General features: G+C 40.1%; 1 long non-coding RNA gene across 1 annotated transcript; it reads left to right on the top strand.

Moving 5' to 3' along the window:
• The first annotated feature begins 726 nt into the window (after nt 1-726).
• LOC143856153 (uncharacterized) lies at nt 727-1731 on the top strand. The gene is made up of 3 exons (XR_013238120.1): nt 727-860; nt 1547-1598; nt 1693-1731. It is a non-coding gene; the product is annotated as an uncharacterized LOC143856153 (long non-coding RNA).
• Nucleotides 1732-21505: the final 19774 nt, after the last annotated feature.

The raw sequence follows: 21505 nt of genomic DNA, 5'->3' as shown, positions 1-21505 counted from the left end.
GTTTTATGTGGTTTTCAAGGGATGACAGGTGGGCATATTCAAGAGTTGGGCAGACTATCACCTTCAAGTGAACAAGTATAGTGGAGCATCTTATCGCTCCTATGCCACAAGGAAGGAGGCAGAAGCAGCCTTAAATGCATATATTGAGCGCCATGAGGATTTGAAAGACAAGCGTGAAAAGGACATCCACAGTGTTCCTTAGTTTTTGGGGTTAGCCATTGGTGTGGGGTTAGTACCTATGACAGTAGCATTTTAGACTTTTTTCCACTTGTTTATGAGGTATATTGACTCACATTATGGTTTTATATGCAGACTGGGCATTAAAATGGCTGTTGATGCCAAAATTACTTCTGGTGAGGTACACAGCCTCCCTGACCTCAAAGATGCCGTGCTGAACATTGATGGTTTCGCTAGAGGTGAGCTCATTGATACTTACGTGTACCTGCACGGGCATCACAAGGAAGCTGAGGCCTTCCTTTCTCTGGACGAGATGGGCCGAGTGGAGATGTTGGGGCGCATTCTGCGCCGAATGCGCCGTTTGGCTATGTGATGTTTATCTATTTTTAATTGAACCGTTTATATATGAACTATGTGTGTATATCTATATTTTGTGTGTACCAAGACCTTGGTAGAAATGTTATAAGTTATGTTTATTTTCTGTTGGTAGATCATACTATGTACGTGTTGTTTATGTGGTAGCATTTAATTTATGTATGCTTTCAGCTTTGGTGTGCATGAGGAGCATTAAGCGCTTGCCAAGAGCTGTTCATAGTTCCTTGCGTTCGTGCATTTTTCTGTTTGACTTGACAAGAGTTGTTGAGGAATTGGTATTTAATAGTGTGGACGCAGGTGCTTCGAAGGTAATAAGATTGATCTCTTCCTGTTCAAAGTTCTTTTGATCTGTCTGCATGCTTAAATTTAATCAAGCTAGTAATTTTTGTTGTTGCCTTTAGTTCATTCTTTTGCTCATAGGTCCTCAAACATATAAATGACTAGTACCTTCCTATGACCCACAGCTATGATACACAAACTAGCAACTACATTAAGAGATAGTTTATAAACTCAACACCTATCAAGATACCATGCTCAATCCAAGCATCATCTTCTTCCATATAACTATTCTTTTTGTCTTGTGTGGGATTGCTCATTATGCACACATGGTTTTCATTCCCATAATGCACGGTTTTTGGCCCTATAATACCTTTTGCATTAAAAAAATTTAAGTCCAATAATGATTTCTATGAAAAAGCATTGGAGGGGCTAATACTGTAAATGTGGCTGGTTACAATATTTTTGTAAAGAAAAAAGATCATTTTTCATGTGGGTGCCTTTTTTTTTGAGGTTTTTTTGTGTTTTATCAATTCAGGTAATGCGATGGCAAATCATGCTGGCAAACTCTAGTTCGGTTTTCTTTTTCTTTTTTCCTTTTTTTTGAATGGTTTAGTTCGGTTTTCTTCTAGCAGTTTACATATATAGTCCATCCATCTATGTTCGGTTCTTCTTTTTTTTTTCAAATTCTGTAACTGATTATGATTTGTTGTGTCAGGTACATGTCTCTGTAGGTGTTGGGGCATGCTATGTTAAAGTAGAGGATGATGGTGAGTAATAATTTCACTTATTTGGTTTGTATATTATGGCACTCTTAAATTTAGTTCCCACTTACTATGTTCCATTTTGTATGCATGCTTGCAGGATGTGGTGTTTCACGTGATGGATTGGTTCTCTTGGGGGGAAAATATGGTATTTATTTAACTATGTGTTTCACTTTGTCCAGTCAGTCAGTCACACTCTTAGCAATTTATATTACTATGTTTTACAGCTATTGCATAATATTACAAGAATGCAATTTATATTTATTTACATTCCTTTACATTTTTTTCTCTTTTTCTTCTTTAAGTTGAAGGTGAAGTAAACTCAAATTTTCAATCTCCAAATTTTTGGTGCTCTATTTTCGTAGTACTTTCTTTTTTTTGTTTTTTTTGTTTTTTCTGGACCAAAACCTGATTAATCCTTATTTTTTTGCTCTGAAATTTACTGTTTTTGCTGTGTGCTTCGATTTTGATGGATGCTTCAAAGTTTCAATGCTTCTCTAATTTGTCAAAGAAGTATGGTTTGCTACCTGCTTTCTTCCAATATTGAAGTTATTAGATGTTTGTTGCCTCTATATTTGGATACACTGCTCTATTTGAATCAACAACATGTATAGCCAATCATTCATGAGGCCTTACCCTGTGGTGCTTGATCAACTATACTCATATTGCTTTTCCATGATTTTATTGTTGGCTGCTTCTCCATGGAGGAAGGTTTTGGTGAGTTGTGTGTATATGTGTATGTGTGTGTGGTGTGCAAAATCCCAGATTATATTTAGATAATGGTCATCCTCTGTTTGAGAAGGTAATTTAATGAACTTGGTCAATGTTCATAACTCCCAGATTATATTTGATATGTGAACAGCCACATCAAAACTTCACTGCTTATCTGAAATGGACGCTGGTATTGAAAGCGTTGGTTTTAGGGGAGAGGCATTGGGTTCCCTTTATGACGTCTCCTTGTTAGAAGTTGTAACAAAAGCTCGTGGGAGGCCAAATGGTTATCGCAAAGTCATAAAGGCTTGCACGTGTTGTTTATGTGGTAGCATTCAGTGCCCAAAAATGAAATTGTGCAAAATATGTTTAATATGGGTTTCTGCATATTTTCCCTTGCTTTCTGGACAAGTGAACAGCGATAAAACAACTTTCCTGCATATTTTCTCTCGCTTTTTGGGCAAGTGAACAGGGAGAAAGCAAGAGAAAATCACAGTTTCTTTTCCTTTCCTTTCCATTTTACCACGTCAGATTCCTTTCCTTTCTTTTCCTTTCCTTTCTCGAGAAAACAAGTGAACAAAGCCAAAGTATGAAACAAGGGGCAATGGCTGGTTGGGATTTTTTTTTTCCTTTTTTGGGGGTTTTTGAAGCTATGTGTTTCCTCACTTTTCTATTTTTTAAGAAGGAACTGTCCCATAAAACTTGAAATTCCACCAGTTTGACAAAGAACTAGGCACTGAACATTCTGACAAAGAGAGCGAGATAATGACCTTTTTTTATGACCTGATTGTTTTGGATTCTGAAAACTGATTGTGAATCCAAAACGAACATGGCCTTAATATACAAGAAGTTATTCTTGAAAATGGTTAAAGAATGCAACCTTTCTAGTTTCTATAATGGGAAGTGATATATATTCACCCCTTTTCTTCCCTGGGCCAGCCCCCTATAGTGTATTTAGGACAACCTTTTTTTTGGTTAGCTTCCAAGAAAACAATTTCATTGTCCATATTCAGTAGAAGATTTCATGTCCCAAACTCCCAATTACCATTTTGGCGTTACACAAACAAGGTAATCAATTACTTAATAAATAAATCTCCTGATTTGTTTCCATCCCAATTATTTAAATAGGGAAAGGAGAAAAGCCTTGTCTCTTTCCCAATAGACATTAAACCAAATACAGTAACCCAAAAAACTAAAAAAAAAAAAGATGAAAGAGAAAACAAGAACAAGAAATCAATATAATTCAAAAGAAACTGATATTGGGTCTGTTAACAGAGATAAAAGGAAATTTAAAATTAGTTATTTGTTTAGGATAATTAAGGATCTCTCAAGTCATAGAGGGAGGAAGACCTTGGTGATTTGAAGGACTGGAATTTCTTTTCATGGAGTGGCAAAGGTGCCAATGGGGACTCTTAGTGCTCTTTTTCTTCTTCTTCTTCTTCTTCTTGTGTTTCTTCTAAAGAGTCAGGGCCTATGAGAGGAAGAGAAGTATTGAGAGTATTGTAAGGAGTTGTTCTTGAGGACTTAGCAGCCATGAGTATTCTTCTTCTCTTGTTGAAGGGATTCTCTGCCTTTACAAGATCTTTCACACAAGTCACTTCTGCTAGGTTAGCAAAAGATTTTGATTTCCCAGCAAAGAAATTCGACAAACTACTTCTGAAAAATAAATAAAAGATGGATACAATTATCAATTTGAATTTGGAGAAATATACAATGCAACTTAGTTAAGATTTCAACAAAAGAATATAAGGAAGAGAAAAAAACATACTAATTTGATCATGTGAGAACTCACATTAACTCAAACAAAATAATAAGAAACTAATAATTGTCAAAACCCCACAAGTTAAAATTAAATAATAGTGCACAAATCTGAAAACATGTCTAAACTGAAGGGAGCCCTTGTAGAAAAGAGGTGAAAGGGCTCCCCCATTGGTTGCACATCACCATCATGTTTGACTTTTCAGCAGTTATTAATGCATGATGGTGATGTGTAACCAATAGGAGAGCCCTTTCATCTCTTTTTTGCAAGGGCTCCCTTCAGTCTAGAATTCCTTATGTTTCAAGTATTGCCATATTATAATTTTTCCTCTTTTAGCAAAAGAGTGCCTTAAAATCAGGAGGAAGTCTAAACTTAAGGGAGCCCTTGCAAAAAAGAGGTGAAAGGGCTCCCCCATTGGCTGCTAAAGTACGAGTGCCTCACTAACAATAATACTGTTGGGGTTCCACGCAAAAGCGAAATGGATGGGGATGGGTTATAAGGGAATGGGCACCCTCCCTCTAATGGCTAGCTTTTAGGGGTGAGTTCTACCCTGTTAAATTACCTAGCAAATGGTATCGGAGCTCAGGGTGTGGTCACCCCAGTTTGCCTCCGAGGGCGGGAATGTCCCTCGGGAAAGATTTTGGAAACCCCGGTGTAGTTATCTAGTGGTTCCTACATTGCCACCGCGTGGATGGCGAGATGGTCCACGTTGCTTCCGCGTGGAGGGGGAAATTGTTGGGGGTTCCACACAAAAGCAAATAGTCCCACATCGGATAAGCGAAATGGATGGGGATGGGTTATAAGGGAATGGGCACCCTCCCTCTAATGGCTAGCCTTTAGAGGTGAGTTCCACCCTGTTAAATTCCCTAGCAAATACAAACATTGCCACTCATATTTACTATTTAGTCTTTGCATACCGAAAAATAAGAGCATTTTCATATTTTGCCACTATCTAATCAGAGGTTGTTTCATCCAAAGTTAGCAAAAACAATGTTTTTTTCAAAAAAATGCCCTTTAAAACTCGTTTTAATGGTTTGTCGTTTAAAACTTTCACAGTTAAAAAAATCTGTTTTATTGAGGAAAACATTGTAAATGTATTAAACATTTTTTTGATGTCAACTTTCCAACTTTACCTCCGTTATATTTTGTAGATTACAACATTTTAAATGCATTTTTTTGTGTTACTGTTTTTTTTTTACTACATTTTTTTGAACCAAAACCATACTAAACTCAAATTTTTGCCGTCCCGTTTTATTGCCGAGTCACGTTTTGTTGACCATGGTTTCATCCCCATTTCGACTAAGTTCGTCGCCTCAAAAATCAGCCCGTCACCTTGTTGTTTAAGCTAAGATGAATCTCCCCAACAAGCATGTTTTTGTATCTCTCCAAGTATGGTTTTTTTTAGGGAAGTGATATCCACGCCTTTTGAATACTTGGGACACCCAACAGCAGCGTATCAATGACCACAGAGGAGCTAATGTAGTTCACGTCACAAGGATTCAATGGGGCTGATTGCCACGTACACTTCTGCTGGGTGTCCCAAGTAATCAAAAGGGGTGCATATATCACTTCCCTTTTTTAGTACCTAAAAAAAAGGATGTTTTTAAATCTTAGCCTTCGACAAAAAAAAAAATAAGGGTTGATTTTCCAGGCTTCGTACTTGATGGAGGTGAAATGATTTATCTAATCATACGTGTGACTGACTCACAACCATAGTTAGCAAAACTTCATTTTAAATTGTGTTTTAAAGTTTTGTCGTTTAAAACTTTTTACCAAAAAAAAAAAACTCGAAACCATTTCAAACGTATCATATGTGTTTTTATTTTTACCAACTTTCCAATTTACGCCCCTTTTCATCATTTATCAAATTATCTATCGAGCCGTGAAAAAGATTAAACAAAGGACAAAAATAAATCCACTATCTGTTTTACGTCAAGCAATACGTGGAGTAACTCCCGATTCAACAGTAAAGTGGCGATCAAGTCCGGTCATTCCTTCAAATGGGAAGTACATCAAACCCTTTGCAGTCATGGGTACACTGTAGCACGGTGTCCCAAGTGATGAAAAGGGGTGCATTTATCATTTCCTCAAAATTTTAAGGGGATTTGCTAGGGACTATCGCAGAAGGCATTTCGAGGACCGGCCATTGCATGAGAGAGCAGCCACATAGGTTCACTTTTTGTCTTATTCATTTTATTCATCCTATGTGGCTACTTTCTCATGCAACAACCGGTAATGCCTTTTGCGATTATCCCTAACAAATCCCGATTTTAAATGTATTAAATGTATTTTTTTCATTTTTTACTGTTTCCATTAATTTGATTGTTTTCTTATTATATTTTTTGAGCCAATACCGAATTTTTCCTGTCTTGTTGTTTTCCCGTATCAGTGTATCACGTTTTGCTGGCAACATAGACCCAAGTCTATCAATTGGATTCGGTTCCTTCAGATTAATCAGATCGGACGGTCCATTGACAGCCCTAGAGCCTAAGATCAGGTCCACATGGGTGGTTGAGATGGAAGAACCGTGGGCCAAAGCAAACCTCATCCTACACTCATGATTTCGAAGAGCCCACTACATGTGGGGCGCACGTAACACTCACGTGCACGAAGCTAAGAGACCTATTGTGCAACAAGAGGGGGGGAACATAATATAAGGAATTTTAAAGGCCACTTTATCTTTCCCAATCGATATGAATCTAATCTAATCTAATCATATCTAATCTAACTACTATATATAAAGGCGGAATCGTGGGTTAAGTTCTTCCACCTTTTGCCAAAAATCCCATCTATATCCCTAGACCCGGCAAATGGGTAACCCGGGCGGGTACGGGTACCGGCAGGTACGGGTAAGAAATACCGGCGCGGGTACGCGTAGCCTTTCATGAACCCGGAACCCACCCGGGCGGGTACGGGTATACCCGCGGGTAACCCGGCAAATTTAAAGAAGAAATTATATATATATTTACGAAAAGAAATTATATGATGAATGGGTGTATGAACACATAAATGTGGTACGATGGATGTACAAGCCTTGATATTTAATCCAACAGCAGCTTCTTAACAAGTCAGCTGTTGTTGGATCAAATATCAAGGATGGGATGATGAGTACATGTTTATACACCCATTCATCATACAAATTTTCATCTACTTTAACAAATGTTTATTTTGGTACAACCAGAGATACCAGTTACATGGTCTGATTGCTTTGACTTGTTTTGTTGGCCCACCCACATAGTCTACTTTTTAGTGTTTAGTGTTTAGGCCTTAAGAATAAAAAGTTAAAAACCGAATGGCGGGTAACCTGCGGGCACCAACGCCCGAGCCAGACCCACCCGCGGGTCACAAGTACGGGTATTTTTTTTCGCTGGTATTGAAATTGGTACCCGTACCCCTGCGGGCCGGGTGTACCCGCGAGTACGGGTCCCATTTTGCCGGGTCTATATATCCCAGCTGTATTATGCCTATTATCTTTAATAATAAGTTATGATATTAACTACTTTCTTTAGGGTAAAATCGTAATCTACATACGAAAAGTACCGACACAGGGTACCTATCTATGATAATTACAAAAAAAAAAAATACCAAGAAGAGGTAAAGACATATGACAATGACGAAACACTATTTTATATTACTCATTAAGGACACTTGCAAAATATTGACGGATTTCGGGCACCTCAAGAGGTCCAAAGCAGCTGGCTCATTTTTCCTTTACGAGATCTCGGCTCTTCAAAATGATTGGAGAGAGCCCCGCCTCCTCTATGGTTTCATAAAATCCGTATGATTTTCCTGATCTAAATCGAGCAAATGGGAGGCTCAAATCCAATTCTTTTATGCATGGGGATGCTTGCACCATCTAGCTGCGTTCATCAATGCACTCTGGCTGTTTAAACAGAATGGGGTTTTCCTATATTTCGACCGGAGAATCTAACAGACATTACTGTGGAGATTCTTACCGAAAAATAGAACTTCTTTGTCCCAACAACTTTCGTCACAAAGTCTTTTTCTGACGACTAGGAACAAACCATATCTGGACTAGGGATAACCTACAGACACGAACTCGGGCTTTCTTGATCACCCGGGCGGAGTTCGTGCTTTTTTTTTAAAGACTTTGAAAGAAATTAGGGGGTCATAGGTTTCATGATTTGCCACTAAGGTTTGATAGCAGCATTCAGCTGTAACAGAGATAATACCCTCTTACAATGGGCTCTCAAAATCCAAAACAATTATATTTTAGTGAAAAATGACCATCTTTGCGAACATCCCATAAACCCAAAACAGGATGCAAATGGTTGGTTTTAAGTTTTGGACGAATTAAATTTCAACAGTTCCAAGTTCCCTTCTCCTAATAAAGGCAATCAGAGAAAGTATGATCAAAATTTTTGGCATGTTTGAGGTCCTTGCAGAATTATTATTTTTTTGAAAGATGACAAATTTCATTAAATTTAAATACCTATAAAGCATTCGTGACCACAAATTTCAGTAATACCTAAAGCATTCGTGACCAGTAGTCCCATTCTGCAATACAAAATATTAGATTATACTGGGCTGGGCATACCCAGACCCAGTATGAAGTGGGAAAAATACATAACCGAACATTCCATTCCTCAAGTCTACTACATATGGGTCTGGAACTATCCCTGATTCTATAATGGCCCTAACTCATCCCTTTAGTCCCTCATCGAATCCTTCTTAAGTAACAACAAAATGAAGGTCTCCCTGCCCGAAGAGCCTCGACTATCGAAGACCATGGTCTCTCTAGCTATGGGGAGACTAGAACTGCTCTCAATACACATAGGGTTTAGGATTCCATATCAACCATCTTAGCCCAAGCAACACATTCCTTACAGCTCTCTTTCTTTCTCCGATTCTGTAAACACCCCCCCCCCCCCCCCCCCAAAAGCTTATATCAGACAGAACATTCATGATTAAATGTTTCCTAAGAACTGAAGAAGATAGATCCATAACTTTCATAACACCATCTCAAATTTTTCTCTAACACTTCATAGTTTTAGGTTCCATTTACATCCGCCTTTTCTCTCTCTACTTTGTCCTCTGCCACTCTGGATTGTGATCCAAGATACAACTCTCTGGTCTTGTCTAAATCCTCTTGATAGGAAATCCCAAGAACATCTCACATCGCTAAAAATTTCTAAAAGCCTTCCACCCCTAGGTGCTCAGGTTCATCAGTAACTGGTGATAACAAAATACCCTTACCCTTAACATGACTACTGCCATCATTTAGCCGCAGTATTCGCTGAGTATCTTCCATAGTTGGGGAGCCTCGCTCCCCAGCCTGGCCTGAACCAAGAAAATTACGCTTATTTTCCAAACATGAGATCACCGATTGCTTTTCCACCTCCCATAGGCGCCTCCTAGTCTGCCTCTCATTTTCTAGGATCTTGTTAAAAATAGGCAGGTTACGGAGGGGGGGTGTGAAGCTCCTCCTCACTATTCAGAGTGGTCTGAGAGGTAGACCACCCCGCAATTCGAGCACCTGCTACAGTTTCTTTCCTCCATTGCTTCTTAAGGGGGGAAATCAGAATCTCAAGCGGTGTAGGCGATTCCTTCCTTGCCAACTTCTCGTTAAATTTAAGATTTTTTAGAAGCTATAGATCTTCGTTTACCAAGGTAGTTACCCCAAAGGTTACTTTGCTTGTGTCTTCAAGATGGTCGCTGCTGGACATAGTTAGAGCAGGCAATGTTTGAGGGGTTCGAAAGTAGTTTTGACTATCGAAACCACGTTTTTTTCTTTTTGATTTCCTTTCTTTTATGCAGACATTTAATTTTTCTATTAAGTACTGATAGTCCTCCACGTGTCGCCAAGAGACGAGCATCCTTCCCAAGGCCTTTTCTAGTTTTACCTTACCCAAGCGTGTGCCTTTCACATCATCACTTTTCCCATCCGTGAGAAACCTATTTTTTAATTTTAAAACCTTTAAATCCTTTGCCGACTGTATGCTAAAAGTGTCAACAGCCTCTTTTCTACCCACCTTCCTTTTAGTGCCAAGAGGGTGTACCAAAACTGATTTCCTTACAGAAGGCCGGCTCGTAGGACCCCTAACCCTAGCCTCCCTCTTTCTAATGAGACAGGGACGATCACAGAGGGGATAGGTGGGTAGGAGGGGATTTCAAAATTAGAATTGGGGACCACAGCTGGCTCTGATCCACACCCGGTAGCCTCTGCCACCTTTTCCGATAGAGAATTTGCCGTCGGTGAGCCTATATCAACAGGATTCTGAACAGATTCCTTTAAAAGAGCCAAATTGTCTATATTGCTGGCCTCTCCCACCACCGACAATGCCAGAGAACTCATACTGTCTTCAGAAACCACCTTAACTCCCAGCGAATAAATGTTAGAATCCACCCTTAAGTTAATAGACTGAGGCATAGATTTCCACAAAGGGGATAAAACCAAAGTGAAAGCAAAAGCCAAACAGTGCGAATGATTCCCAAAAAGCTGGGTTTCTAGAACCTGTCGCAGATGTGATCCCAAAATCTCCACCGTAGTAGCAGACCAGGCATGAAGAGGAATATTATAAAACCTCAACCGAACCGATCTAGCACCCGTATTATAAGCAGGGAACCAGGGCTGGAGGAAAGAAAGGTAGCCCCCAAAAGCCTCACCTCCTCGATGAAGGATAGAGGTGGCCTGGACTTCGGAATCGAACCGGAATAAAATATCCACGGTACTAATGGAAAATGGCTTTTCCAACTCTGGCAGGCCTCAGAAATGTTTAGCCCAAGCCCAAACATCTTCTAAAATCCAAGAACCAGATTTTAAGGTTCCAATAAGACAGCTCTTTAAGTTTTTCTTCATATCGTCCACTACAGAGTCAGGTACATCCAAACATCAATCATCAACACAAGTTGCAACTTGGATTTATTTTATTTTTTTGTCTCCATACTAAATTAGAATTTTCTCTGTGTTGAGTTTCAGAGTACTTCCTACACAAGGTGCGAGAACCAAAATTTCTGTTATTCCATTTTGAGCACATCCAATCACTTTCCTTCGATAATGGTCTTCGATTTGATTCCACAGCTCTGTGACCAGGAGCTTTCCTAGCTCCAAATTCCAACCTCCTCTCCCTTGTGTCCCAATGTTCCAAACTCCCCATAGAGCCAGCATGCGAACGCAGTGGGAGCCAATGGGACCAAAGAGGTCTTTCTGCACCAGCTCCTTGCCCAAGAGAGAAAAGAAATCTTCTACAACAAAGGTTAAAAATCCCGAGGGATTCAAACACTTCCAGGGTAGAGTAGCCTCCATCCAAGCAGAACAAGTAAGGATCTGAAAGCCCCTCAAGGTTTGTACCGTATACACAGAGAAAATCCGACAGTTGAGAGCCTCCTGGGAGGATGATCCGGCGACTTCTAAACACGTCCCTGATAGTCATCTTAATCACCACTCATATTCCCTTTCCAAAGTTCCTTGCTGTCGTTGCAGATATTTTAATTCGTATTGAATCTATATGTATATATGGATTTATGTGTGCATTGTAGCTTTGCATATGTTCCTGTTCTAATTCTATTCCAACTTCTTATATTTTTAGTATCTTCATTTACCTGTTCTTTTAATTGCATTTTTCCAACACCAAAAATTTGTTCAAGATCCTATATAGAAAGAAGAAAAATGGAATCCTTCTGTCACCTAACTTCAGTCCCTCCGTATTTAGGTAAAATAACAGTCTCCATTGAAAGAAATATGAATAAGATTCCCAAATTTAATATAGGCACAACCATTATAAGGAAAAAAGAAACATAGAGTTCATAGGGTCACTCTTGACAAAGATAGAATCCAGAAGCTTTGTAAACCTGGCTACACTATCAAGCTCTCTGCCAAAAAAGTTCCTGCAGGACTGAACTCTCCAACCAAGCATTCTAGAGCAGAAGCCACTAGGAAAAGGTCTGAAATTTTAATTTTGTGGGGAGCCTCACCACACCACAGGCCATACCAAAGCCTGATCTTCATCTCCTTTACACACTCTGAACTGAATCCCCTTCTGGAAAAGTGACAATCCTGCCAAAATACCTCGTCAAACACTAGAACCTCTATGCATGTGCCCATCTAACAGGGTCCATCCTCCAAAGCATTCTCCATGATATTCTACAATCACAATCCTCGAAAGATGATTCTGTTCCTCCCCAAAGTTGTTCAAAGGAGAAGAACTAGAGGTCCATGGAGATTGGCCAATGTCATAAGCAAAATTGTTTAACTTATTTAGGGATTGGCATTTTTCGTTTTGTCACACGAGCCTTGCCAACTTTTTGAACAAAACCAACATCAGTTAAAAAAAAAATGTACCAACCAAGGGGCAACATCTGCCATGCTGTAATAAATTGTTCCCTACATGAAGGGGTAACAAAAAAAGGCAGAAAGATTCTAGAGGATCTGAAAATAGGGACGGACTTGGAGGCGGCTCTGGCAGGACAGGAGACTTAGACATGTAGCCTCCTAGATAAACGAGAGAGAGAGAGAGAGAGAGAGAGAGAGAGAGAGAGAGTTAAAAACTTAAAATACATAACAAAGGAATAGAAGCTTCATTAAAAAAAAAAACAACAAAATAAGGGAATAGAAGCTTCTGCTAGAGGGAAGGGAAATTAAAGACAGACAGTGACCTAAGGAAAGGCAGAAGGGGACCATCTATGTTCCATAACGAAAGTACTAACATCGAATACAAGGGTATTGGGAAGTGCTGAAAAAAAAAGAGCGGCCAAAGAAATGACACAAAGAAGATAGTTAGATTTTATGAAACAATGAATTAAAGGTTCCGACTGCTAGTGAGTTCATTTTTTTTTTAAATTGACAAAAATATATTGATAATTCATACGAGAATTACATGAAGAAGGGACCAGGAGTCCCCCCTGAACTACATCGTATGAGGACTTACGAGATAACTCCGGGGCCCTAAAAGAATAATGGAAAACTATGCCCCCTTTACATTCACCGGTCCAAGACAAGAAGCCAAAATTTCAACTCCTATGACCTTCCTAAAATTTGACCCCGATATCCATGATGTTAACACCCATTTAGTAATTACAACCCCATGAATACAATTCAGTGATCCTCCCTGCCAGGTACAATAAACACACTCGTGACCTCCAGGAAAAACACCTTCTTTGGCAAGCAGTCTACCATCACATTTGCTAACCTCCTCCTAGTGCTATCATCGATCTAATTTTGCGAACGAGGTCTCTGATACCCGAAATCATTTTCTAATCTAAACGGAGTAAATCCTCCTTCCGGACAGCAATAATAACCCCAACGGATCCGACTGCATCTTATGAGCAAAGATTGTTTCGACCCCAAAACTCATTCATAGAATTATCCTCTCTACCCCCAAAGTTTAGATACAATGATATCAAAAAATATCAGGTTTTCTCCTATAGTAGAAGTCCTTATCTGCCATCTTCTTCTTCCTCTCCGTCCCCAAACCCCTAATCTACCAAATTATGTTCTTCTTTTAAGAAAACGAGTACCCCTCCCACAATACCCTTTAACCTTCGCGCATCGTAAGGCTTTGTGCTCCCTTTTTCCTTTTCCACAGCTTTTTATTTTATGTTTATCGGCTTGATCCCTATTTTCGATCTCCATGAAAGTCTTTCGGGTGCAAACAACATCATTCTTATACAGCGTGCCACTCATAGCATTCATGGCGACGAGCTCATCATCTATGTCCTTATCCACTGAACCCTCATCAGCCAGGCTGCGAAAAGGACAAGATTTTAATTTCTTGTAAAGCGCCCTATTAAGGGCCCTTTATCTGTGGGTCAACACAGATTTTGGATCCTTGAGAATATCTGAGGAGGGAGAGTCTAGTTCTTCAGGCAATTTCTCGGATTGGGCCAATTCCGCTGGTTCGTCTGATCTTTCCTGATATTCCAGATCTGGAACTCTCACCTCCAGACGAAATTCCACATAATCAGATTCTTCTTTCTGATCTTTGGAAAAATCAGAAGCAATATCAGACTGCATCCGCTCCTCCTGAGCTCCAATAGGTTCGCACTGCTCCAACTCAAGCTCCTTCTCCAAAATAACGTTACTATGGGATTCAAGGATCATGGAGCTGGGGGGACATTCTCGCCCACACAAAGAAGATAGTCTTTCCCCAGCTTGTAGCATATCCGATGTCGTCTGCCGTGGAGAGAACTGACTAAGAGGGGGAGGTGCATACGTGGTGGAGATCTTCCATGACTATCTTTGGAAGGTGTGCTGGGCCCAACGTTTCCATTTTGAGCGCTCTCTATCGGGCACACCAATTTATTGACTAAGTACAGTATCTGGTCCCTCAACCCATCAAACTGACCCCTCGGCCTAATTACAGGCCCAAAAGAAAGATTCAATGGTCTACTATCATAGCCCACTTTCCATTAGGTCCACCCTCTGACATCTGTCACTATGTGGATACCTACCACCGGGATTATCCGGTAACACCTCCAGCCCAAGAGTGCCAGTGAGTTCATAACAAACCAGGTATGGCTAAAAAGATGTCATGGGGTCTCATAATGGAGTTCCTTTAGTTATATTATATTATGCTGTCATTGTCGGTGCACTCACAGTTTCAGTGTAATCTGCAATGGAGGACGGAAGATAATTTCCAGTCGAATGATTGTCAATGACACAAAGTTGTGTGAACCAGTCAGTTCTACACTGAGAAAAAGGTTAGGCGGAGTTGAATGAGACTCGAGCAAGACGAGATTTCTTGTTGTACCAATGAGGATTTCAACATCATAAATAATGCCCAAGAGAAATCTCAGATTAGGACTACAAAAGAAATGAAAGCACTGGCACCGTTCAAACTTTTTTTAAAAATGCTTCCCACTGGGGAGAGCATGTTGGACAAGTCAACAAGAGAATCAGGTGTTGAGTAGACGTATATATCTCATATCAAAATAGTGAAAGGAACCCTTTTTGGGTGTATGACATAGAGCTCTACCAATATTGATATCTAATCACCCCCGGTTTATCCTCGAGAAGTCAACTAGGTCAGGAGGATCATTGCCTTCTACAATAGTGCATAGAGTTCTACCGAGATTGATATATAATCACAACCCCAAAGGAAGCACAAGATAAGCAATTTGTATAGATTAGAGGAAGATCGATCAGAAGCCGAGAAAGAATCTCGAATCAAAAGTAGTAAAAAGCACAGGAACATTCTAAGATGGGAACAAGTTAATTGGGGTTAAAAGTCGAAAGCAACACAGCTTAAGAAGAGGAATAACAACATGGCCTCCATCCACCAACTGGCTAATGCAATAAAAAAAAATTGCATCAAGTGCATAAAGGATGACAATCAGCTGGTGCAGGAAAGGACCTAGACTGAAGAGATGACAATGAGCAACAATAATAATAAAAAGAAAAAATTAAATGCAACAAATAGAGATTAGGCCAAAAACTTGATGGTCCTAATCTCTATTTTGGTTCTAATTAAAGAGGTGATTTGAGGGATGAATGAGCTACGTAATGGGGATGCATGAATAAAGGAGCTGATGTGACTTTTATTGTCATCGTTCTTACAAAGGAAATTGGGTGATGTAAAAGATTTCAAATCCATCAGTTTGGTCAATGAACTGTTCATAATATTGGCAAAAATCCTTTCCATAGGACTAAGGAGCTCTCCAACTGGGAAACATTTTGCCGTCCCAAGGAGCCAATTATCGAGGAAAGGCAAATCCTAGCTGTGGTATTAACATCTAATGAATTTAGGGTTGATTTGGGAAAAGCAATTGACCACATTGATTGGGACTTTCTAGGTTGTGTTGGAGAGAATGGAACTCGGTTTAAAGTGACAGCGATGAATTGAAAATGAGTGTTTCAATCACACTTTTCTAAATCATTAATGGTAGTCCGGGCGATTGCTTCCAAAACAATAGTCGTATTAGTCAATGTGACCCTTTATCATCCTGTCTTTACACCAATGGGAAAAAGCATGAGGTATGCTTCTCAGTCGAGCACAAGAATTTGAGCTCATAGAAGGTTTCAAAGTTTGCACAAACACCTCTTCAATTTCCACCATGCTCTCCGCTAGACTCGCCCATAATCCCAATGCTGCCTAAAACAACCTTAGAATAATTTTGGGTTTGGAATTACAATCAACATTGTCATCCACGAACATAAAGATGTATCCACAAAGTATATTTGTATTGTAAGACAATAAGAAAGATCTAGGTAGTTTGAAGGATTGCGTAGGAAGGGATTTAACATAAAGATATGAAGCATTAATCATAGGATTAGGATTAAAAGAACATTTGAATATTCAAAAGAGAGAGCTGCTAGGAAGACATCCATTTTGAGAAGGTCCTGACAGCCCTACCGAATGTGCCATGTGGAACAAGTCAACAACACATTAGTAACTGCTTTTATGACAATAATGCCACTGTTTTTATGTAACAAGCTCAGTGATGCCCTCATAGTATGAATAAATGGCATGCCAAGCACACCCCTATTTTGGTACACGTGGCAACATTGGAGTGAATGCTTGGACTAATCCTAAAAAGAAGCGTGTGTTAGTATCATTTTCCTTCAAAAAATTAGCTTTTTTAAAACATTAGACCCCAATATTTGAGTGGAAGAGAGAAGATGCCCAACTGCATCTTTAGCTGCCCTCTTTCTCAGTTTGCTTTATCGACAATATGCCCATAACCCTTCCACTCTTAGTTACACTATCCAACAGCTCGTCTCTAATATATAAATCTCAGCCTTACATGTCGCTGTTGGTAGCAAGGATAGCCTCTGGATTCCCTTTAGTTTAGCCTCAAAACCCACGTTTTAGCCTACCTGACCAGCCCCTAAAATCTCACCCGAAAACCCTCTTCAAACATCCTCCTAATATTCAGCCGATCATAACCCTTCTTGATTCCTTTGGCTACTCCATAACACACCATCCCCCTTGCACCACCTTTTCATCCTTTACAGAATTACCCAAAATCACCCTAAAATCCAAAGCCTTGATGCCTTTAAAACACCCACGAATACCCTTGCTAAACCAGTCCCTTTACACCTCATTTTCCAAGCTTCTGTTGCCCAAAACCAGTCACTAAGCCTGACTTTTCTAAGCCATCAAATCCCTCACCTTGTTACCTCTCGATCAGCCCAAACCCATCTAAGTTGTCAAACCTATTAGAACTGAATTTTTGGGGCCCAAATGCCACCATCTTCCCATCCAAGACCCTTGATTTCCATGAACCGTCACGACGTCACCCTTGCACCCTTCAAGAACCTTGTTTCTTGAAACACACCCAAAACCTTTAACTGATTCATCCTACCTGTCTCTTCCTAACCCAATTCTAAAGACCTTTCTTGCAATAACTACCAAGAACACCACCTTATTTAACCAATCAAGATCCTTCCTGAATTCTTTAACCAATTCCTCTTGAAAATTTCAAGAACCTAATTCATTAAAACCTAAACAAGTTCTAAATCTTTTTTTATGAACCTTGTTAAGTATAAAAGATTATATAACACCACCCTTAAAAGCTAGCTGTCAAGGGGAGGGTGCCTAAGTCCTTATAAGCCCATCTGCATCCATTCACTTTTCCGATGTGGGATCTTTGCTTTCACATGGAACCCCCAACAATCTCCCCCTTCACATGGAAGCAACGTGGACATTCTTGCCCCTCCACACAGGAGCAACGTGGGAACTACGAGATCTTCTCCGAGGGAATTTCACCGTCCTCGAAGGTACACAGCCGGGGTTACTGAGATCTTCCCCAAGGGATGTTCTCCATCCTCGAGGGCACAAAGGAGTTAACCATGTCCCGACTCTGATACTATGTGAAACAACCAATTACTCCAAGAGCTTAAGCTGTTGGAGATGGTGTTATTTTATGTTTATACTTAATGCTACCCTTCACACGTGGCCCCTATTTTTTGAGTTGGCCATTACATGTGGATTTTTAATATCAAGGAGTTTTGAACCCAAAACCTTTGCTCTGATACCATGTCAAAACAACCAATTACTCCAACACCTTGAGCCGTTGGAGAAGGCGCTATTTAATCTTTTATACTTTAACACTCCCCTCATGTGTGGCTCCTCTTTTTAAGGGTGGCCTATACGTGGCATGTGGCCCCTCTTTTGGGTTGGCCAATAGATGTGGATTTTTAATATCAAGGAGTGTTGAACCCAGGACCATTGCTCTAATACCATGTCAAACAACCAATTACTCCAAAAGCTTAAGCCGTTGGAGATGGTGTTATTTAATCTTTTCTACTTCAACAAACCCCTCTTCTTCCTTTAAAAGTTCTTCAAGCCTCCCTTAACCAACCTGCATACATCCTTTCATTAGCGAACCAACTCCATTAGATTACCTTTATCATTCCCTACGATACCATCTTCCCTTCATCCATTAGTATCAAAGCATCCGTCACTGCGTCATTTTGAATCAGAGTCTAGAGAACAAGAATTACATATTGTAATATTGGGAACAAAAGAAGCCCACTGCAAGCTAAGTCTAATGATTCTCTAATGTATGGCGCAACGTCTTACAATACCATACTTCTATGGTTGTGTTAATTGGGTCAACACCATCGAGTCTGGGCCGCAGGGAGACGATCGAGTATGCTCAAGATACCATAATCGGGGATGCCAAATACATGTGGAAATGCTCGGAACAAGAGCGACGCCAGTTCGGAGAGCCTTCTTTCAGCAAATATGGGATGAGAAATGCAATCTTTTCTAAAGTGGTTTGCAGAGGATGAATATCGACGAAGAAAACCTAAGAAAGACAGTCAGACCAGCGCTCACTAGACCTACTCCAATGTGCCTCCACAACGAGCACCGATAGCCGAGAAGATCGTCGAACCACCCCTAGATCCTCCCAAGGGACTAGACCCAGCAGAGGTGATCAAGATCACTGAATCAAAACTTTCGTGGGTTAAAGCAACCCCTTAACTGCTCGAGCCGAAACGAGGCTCCCGCCAATCTTGAAGAGGAAGACTCCTCGAAGTCATCACACGATGAAACACTTGATGATTCCTTTGAAGAAGACGAACTTCAAGAGGAAGAGCCCCTCGAGATCTTTGAACTTCAAAGCGAGGATGCCGATGACGATGAGATCAAAAGCGACGTAACACATGCAACTGAGGCTACATTCATTCTGAAGGCAAGACAAGATTTGCCCCACCTCAGTGATTGCCCCGCCTTGACGGATATTTTCTACCCCAGTTACCCCAGATCGAAGAGTTTCTAACCGCTATAATTTCCAATCAAATCAAGTCCCACCGCCCACCCAAACATGCACAACTGCCAGGACGATGGAAATACTTGGTTCAATTGAAAGGACTTCAATTTGAAGTCAAAGCAAGGAGCACATTTGCCGTACCGATCTTTAATTCCCACGTCAATATCGTCCTTGATTTGAAGTTGTGGTCAAGTTCTTCTCAAGAAGGGGGGTATGATGCAAGTGCATTTAAGTTAATCGAAGGCGGAGAACTACATAGCCATGATCAAACCATTTCGGACCGTCGGATCGACCAATGGATGCCACGGAGTGATGATCAAGCCCGAGATTATGTCGGATCATGTTTCTCCAAGGCCAATCAAAGCCAAATCATCATGAGATCGGACGATGTTGAAATCAACGGTCCTTGTTCACCAAGGATCGCAAAATTTTAATCAATTTTAATTAGTGTTATTTTAGAATTTTGTTTTGGCTGGAAAGCCTTCGCTTTAGTTTTCTTAGGAGGCTGAGTTGGACAAAATTTGCATGTGGTTGGTCGTCCAAAAAGAATTTAAGTTTCAGGGAATTTTGAGATTTTTTAGGAAACTTTTAAGATGAGTTTGAGTTCAAATAGGATGGAGATTTTTTAGGCTTTTTTGTTTCTAAAGCCTATAAATATGGTCTCTCATTGTAACTGAAATTGGGGCTTTTCATGTTGCTGTTGGTAGCAAGGATAGCCTCAGAGTCCCCTTTAGTTTAGCCTCAAAACCAATGTTTTAGCCTACCCGACCAGGCCCTAAAATCTCTCCCTAAAACCCTCTTCAAACATCCTCCTAATATTCAGCCGATCTTAACCCTTCTTGATTCCTTTGGCTACCCCATAACCCATCCTTTGCACCACCTTTCATCCTTTACAGAACTACCCAAAATCACCCTAAAATCCAAAACCTTGCTACCTATAAAACACCCACGAATACCCCGGCTAAACCAGTCCCTTTATAACCCCTTTTGCAAGCTTCTGTCACCCAAAACCATTCCCTAAACCTGCCTTTTCTAATCCATTAAATCCCTCAACTTGTTACCTTTTAATCAGCCCAGAGTCATCCAGGTCCTCAACCATTTTAGAACTTGAATTTTAGGTGCCCAAAGGCACCATCTTCCCATCCAAGACCCTCTTGATTTCCAAGAACCGTCACCCTTGCACCCTTCAAGAACCTTTTTTGATTCTTGAAACGCACCCAAAACCTTTAACCGATTCATCCTACCTGTCTCTTCCTAACCCAATTCTTGAGACCTTTCTTGCAATAACTACCAAGAACACCACCTTATTTAACCAATCAAGATCCTTCCCAATTTCTGTAACCAATTCCTCTTGAAACTTTCGAGAACCTTATTCATTAAAACCCAATCAACTTCTTGATCTTTCTTTATGAACCCCTCTTCTTTCTTTAAAAGTTCTTCAAGCCTACCTTAACCAACCCACATACACCATTTCCTAACCAAACCGACTCCATTAGATTACCCGTGTCATTCCCTACCCAACCCTCTTCCCTTCATCAAATATTTCCATTAGTTTCAAGTCTTTTTAGGCCCTTTCCAAGCCCATTTTAACCCTTTTACTTCCCTTTTCATTAACTTCTTGCCCCCTTTCCCTAAATTTTTCCTAACCTAAGACCACCCCCTTAACCCTAAGCTTCTGCTACACATCAGTGCATCAATTTGTATCAAAGCTTTAGCTATCTGCCGCTGCATCACCAGTCAAGTCAATTATAGCATCCTGCAAAAACATATGCACAAAAAAACAATTAAGGTTCATCCTTGCATCTCTGAAGATTTTTTAAATAACTAATTATGTTCGTATATGCTGACAAACCAATCTCAAATACACTCAGAACAGCATTACTTAACAGAACACGTGCATTAAAAACTACAGCAAATCAAGAAGGCTAGAGATATCCTTGCTAAAAAAACACTAATAGCATAAATTCAAAAATACGGACAGCTGGAACTTACGAACAACTGGGATACACCGGGAATCATGCATACAGAGTGACATCAGTAACCTCGAGACTCAGGTCCCAGCAAAAATATTGAAGTGACCCAAAGAACATTGAGATTATAGTAAACAGACAAGTTGAAAAGGTTACAACTAACAAACAAAAAGGCAATATAAGGAAAGGAAAATGAAGAAGCAAATAGTAACCTGAAGTATCCTCCATCTGGCCACTGGCATATGCCCAATTCACCTTAATTGCCTGACCATACCTGCAAAGATTATTGTTTCCAA

This window comes from Tasmannia lanceolata, unplaced genomic scaffold (assembly GCF_043159265.1).
Source record: "Tasmannia lanceolata isolate RefF3 unplaced genomic scaffold, GAP_Taslan_0.1 ptg000023l, whole genome shotgun sequence".
Classification (NCBI taxonomy): Eukaryota; Viridiplantae; Streptophyta; class Magnoliopsida; order Canellales; family Winteraceae; genus Tasmannia; species Tasmannia lanceolata.
The sequence above is the reverse complement of the archived record's forward strand: the minus strand, read 5'-3'. Positions and strand labels throughout refer to the sequence as shown.